The sequence below is a fragment of the Vespula vulgaris genome, chromosome 25, assembly GCF_905475345.1.
Source record: "Vespula vulgaris chromosome 25, iyVesVulg1.1, whole genome shotgun sequence".
In the NCBI taxonomy this organism is placed as follows: Eukaryota; Metazoa; Arthropoda; class Insecta; order Hymenoptera; family Vespidae; genus Vespula; species Vespula vulgaris.
In genome coordinates this window covers 2,336,386-2,341,385 of record NC_066610.1, presented here as the reverse complement: position 1 = coordinate 2,341,385, position 5,000 = coordinate 2,336,386, and the positions used below count along the sequence as shown (strand labels likewise).

The 5,000-nt window shown below is 38.8% G+C and overlaps 1 protein-coding gene across 3 annotated transcripts in view; it reads right to left on the bottom strand.

Annotated features, from left to right (window-relative positions):
* Window positions 1–5,000, bottom strand: part of LOC127072360 (POU domain protein CF1A) — a 29,470-nt gene that overhangs the window by 17,182 nt on the left and 7,288 nt on the right. For 2 of the 3 annotated variants that reach the window (XM_051012763.1, XM_051012764.1), the window contains exon 2: window positions 1–2,363. This exon is cut by the window's left edge. The exons of the other annotated variant lie outside the window; for it this stretch is intronic. The gene's annotated coding sequence lies outside the window, so the exon portion shown is untranslated. The remainder of the gene's footprint in view (window positions 2,364–5,000) is intronic. 3 annotated transcript variants of the gene reach the window in all.

Genomic DNA, 5,000 nt, shown 5'->3' with positions numbered 1-5,000 from the left:
ACGAGGTGAAACCATCCGACGATTTCCTGCCTGGCACCTGGTATCGCGCGCTTTTTTATTCTCTCTCTCTCTCTCTGTCTCTCGTTCTCTTTCTCTCTTTCTCTCTTTCTCTCTCTCTCTCTCTCTCGTTCTTTCTATCTTTCTATCGTTTTCCCTTTTGGTTACAGTTATTAACGATCGACCTGTGTAACCCGTAGACTTTTATTAATAAATGCGACGATTTGATTTCCCCTCTCGCTCTCACCCTACTTTCATTCCCCGTAAAGATAAAAGAAAAAAATGACGAGAAAAAGAAAAAGAAAAACAACGCCACTGAATCAAGGCAATAACATCGCGATTATTATTTAAGACGCTCGGTAAATTTTACAACCCATCATGGTAGTACCTACCAAGGTAGGCGGTGCGAACGTAACGCGACACCATTCCGTGGTAACACCCCTGACGATCGATCGACCAAGATCGCCACTGGAATACGAGATCGCGAAACGATACCGAAATTCGAGGCGTCTCGATACTACCCAAGAGCTCTACGCGCGGTTTATCGATGCAATACCCTCTTCCGGCAAATTCGACCTTCCGATTCATTTCCTCTCTCTCTCTTTCTCTCTCTCTCTTTCTCTCTCTTTCGAGTAAAAAAAATAACGAGATTGACTTCCGCTTGCAAAAACTGGTCCAATCGTTTAATTCTAATTATCCATCCTTGCAAGGTGAAAATCGATCGTCGAAAGATTTATTGTCGATCGAGATAAAGCATTTTTCGAACGATTAGAAAAAGATAACGAAAATGATGCAAGATCTAAGTTACGTTCTTTTCTTTTTTTTTCTTTCTCTCTCTCTCTCTCTCCCTCTCTCTTATTCTGTATAAACTCGAAGATTACGCAGCGAATCGAGTCGTACGATTTTTCTTCGGGCGTAGCAATATCTTATCAGTTTTTATACATACATCGACATGTTCCACATATCGGACGATCTCCGATCGTGCATGATGATCGATCGATATATCGAAAGATCGATCGCGTAACTATCACATTTTCCCGCGCATAATACTTAAAAATCACAAGGATACGGATCGATGATCGTACCGACAACCTGAATAAAATCCATATTCCCGTTGATACGATTTAACGTCCTCGTAAAAATTCTTTCGCGTTATTGACCATTTTTATCATCGTTGACACGTAAAGAAGCTCTTTATAGGGTAACCCCATAATACGTTCCCTCGTCGCGAATAAATGAATAAATGAATGAACCAACGAACGAACGAATTAATGAATAAACGAGTGTGAACACGAGTGAATAAAGGAAAACGACAGATTTCTCTTGTATTACTTTCAATGTTGTTTATTTAATTAAAATTCAATAGTAATTTAGTTTCCGTCGTTCTAACAAAACGTCACCAACACTCGCCAGAGGTCTCGATTACTTTTTTTCCTCTTTTCCTTTTTTTTTTATCGTTAATAATTAATTAATGTTTAATAATAATATACATGTGGGGAGATAAAGTAGAGGTAGGAGAAATAGGAGGAGGAAGTGTGACGGGAGATGGAAAGGGTAAAGGGATATTGTTTACAGATGCGTGTAATTTTTTTCTTTTATCTTTTCGTGTATTAGATCGTAATAATCCATAAGTATTGTTTTTACATGTCGCCTCTCTATCTATCGTCGTCTTTTCTCGCTGACATTATGCACCGTCTTCCGGAACGGAATAAACGCACGCGTATTGCTCGTTAAAACGAATATATCGAGAGAAGAAAATCGAAGGAGTCCTCTCCATTTCTCTTTGTTTTCTCTCTCCCCTTTTTTTTACGACCAACTTGTTAAATCTCGTACTAATCGTTAATAATATTTCTATCACATGTCCATCTAACGTTTTGTAAAACATCGTGAGAATGAATAACAATAGGCGATATAACCCCTTCGATTTTCCAACGTTTCTTCTTCTTTTATATATATATTTTTTTTTTACTGTATGTGCATAGAGATTTTTTTTTTTTTGGTTTTCGTTTAAAAGAAAAAAGAAAGAAAAAGAAAGATTTCTAAACGAAAAGAAGGATGAAATATATATACACACACATACACGCACACACATATATATATATATATTTAGGTTGTACCGTAGAAAAGTAATATTCTTTGTATCGTTCCAAAAACTCTGTCCATCTTTCGATATAAAACTCTCGGACTCAAACGTTCTGTATTTTTTCTCTTTCTTTCTTTCTTTCTTTCTTTCTTTTTCTCTATCTCTATCTTTCTCTCTCTCTCTCTCTCTCTCTCGTTGAAACGTCGTTGAAACACAAGCGGTATCAACAAAATCTCATTTCCCGGCCGTGCATCGTCCCCATTCGATCGAAATCTATGTACACCTAAACAAAAAAGAGTACTTTGTGAGTTACCGAGGCACGATTAAAAAAAATATATATATGTATGTATTTTCTACGTCCTTTTTCTTTTTCTTTCTTTGTTTCTTTTTTTTTCATTTTTTTAATCAAATAAATAGAACTCGCGGGAACTAAGAACGAGAGAGAATAAATAGAATTTGGATTGGCGCAACGAACGCTTTCTTTCGGATTAGTCGATCGCATTCTTTTCTCTCTCTGTCTATCTCTATTCCATCTGTATGCGTGTGTACGTTTGTGTACGTATTGGCGTATACGTGCGCGACAAGGAATTGCGGAAAAATATCTTAATTTATCGAAAAGGAATTCTCGTTAACGTTCCATCCCGATTTTGCAATCTTACCGTCCATATTTCTATTTTTCGTTAGGTCAGTATCGGTTAACGTTTATCGCGATACATTCATTTCCAATACGTAAAATCGCACGAATCAAAGATCAAATAATCTTCGGCGACGTATTTTTTTTTTCTTACGCCGATAATTAAGGCGCTCAACGAGGAGGAAATAACGGGTGAGAAATTTTTCCGCGTACGCACGAGGAACGTTTACCGAACGAAAAACTCGTTAATATTCCAACGAAGCCCGAGTTCGGATCGATCGATTAGAAAAAAGGAAGAAGAAAAAAGAGAGAGAGAGAGAGAGAGAGAGAGAGAGAGAGAGAGAGAAGAAATAAAAAACAGAAAAAGAAAAAGAGGAAGAAGAAAAATTAGAAGAAGAAGAAGAAGAAGAAGAAGTGAAATACGAAAATAAGAGAAAAAAAAGAAAAAAAGAAAAAAAAAAGAAAAAAAGAGAAAGACAGAGAAGACACGACGACCAATCGAAGCTCCTTCTCGGTAAAAAGATAAGACTTGGCTGGCTATGCGTGGCCAAGTGAGCAAATAATCGCGCACGAGCAGCAGAAACTCGGTGTAGGGATAATAAAGCCGCGTAATCCACCTGCGCTGGCGTTACGTCGACGCCAACGTAACGTTTTAATGAACTTGCGCCTCGCTGTTTTGTGGCAAATCTTACGTAATCGAGGGAAGCTAAGAGAACCGAGAGAAGTTTGTTTATTAGGGGGAGACGACGGATTTAACGACGTCCCGTTCCGCCGGTTTTCCCCGATCCCCTCGCCACCTTCTTTCCCCACCTACTCCTACTCCTCCTCCTCCTCCTCCTCCTCCTCCTTCTCCTCCTCATCCTCCACCTCCTCCTTATCCTCCATAAGTCCCTCCTGTGTCTAGAGAGAGAGAAGAGACCAGTTGCCCACGCTGAAGAGACATTCATTTTTCAAATACACTCTTTCGCAAGAAACACTCTTTCGTCGTCCCACATGAATCTCCCTTTTTTTTCTATACTTCTTTTTTCTTCTTTTTCTCTTCTTTTTTTAATTTTCACCTTTCTTGTTCATTTTCTATCTTTCTCCTTTCTTTTCTTTTTTTTCTGTTTCGTTTTTCTCGACGACAACACCGTCGCTGTTTTCCGGGCCCGCATTAACAGGTATCAATCGGAAGTGCATCGAAAAATGACTAACCGATAGCTCTTACATACTTCTTTTCCCACCCTCCTTTCGCACCCCTCTACCTTTCATCGAACAATCCATCGACTAAAGTTCTTTCCTTGCGGGTCGTACGAATATCAAGTACTGAAAGACGCAACGCTTTCTTTTTTTCCTCTTTCTCGGTTCCTTTTCCTTTTTTTTTTAATTTTTGTTTTTTTTTTTATTTCACGTAGATTTGTAAACGGTAATTTTCAAAGGATTTAAAATCATATTATCAAGGTAGGTTAGATTGAGTGAACGCGCGCGCATTGTTACACGGAACGTCTGGCTCACGGTCTTGCTCATCATGCGAGAGATTACTTCGCATTCCTACATGCCTTGCATAATTTAGCATACTTTATTCGTACTCCTTCAAAATACTTATCATCGGATTTACACGTCGAAGCGAACGAGACGGTCTAATGGAATTACACGTGTCCGGGAGATCAACGAGCGCGTTCTACCCTGAGATCGTTGTCGATTAACTTCACGGGAAGAAGAAGAAGAAGAAGAAGAAGAAGAAGAAAGAAAAAAGAAAAGAAAGAAAAAAAAGGGAAACATTTCTCTACGCGAAAAAGGTACTACTCTTTCGAGTAGCACAGAATACTCCAGAGACTCGAAAAACTCGCGATCTCATGGCAAGCTACTTCCGCGAAGCTGTCTCGACGACGAAAGGACAAGGTAGAGAAAGAGAAAGAGAGGTAACCCTTTCGAAGCGAAGTAGCAAAAGAAAAGAGTATGAACATGCGACGACTGAGAAAAGAGAGAGAGAACAAAACGAAGGACGATAAGGAGGATAAAACGGGCCACGTTTACTCGCGTGTCGACGAACAAGAGAGAGACGAGAAGAAAAAAATCGATATTGACTGTCTCTTTGAGTAGTAGATCAACGAAAAACAAGAAAAATAAAGAAAGACAAAAGGAAAGAGAGAGAGAGAGAAAAAAAGAATTTGCCATTGAAATGACAAAACGACAAAAATTTGTCGGGAACGTAAACGTCATCGGGGAAGCGCATATCTATTTATATACCCTGGCTAATCATCGAAAATATTATCGTATCTTCGCCTGTTTTTATTCATTATTCTT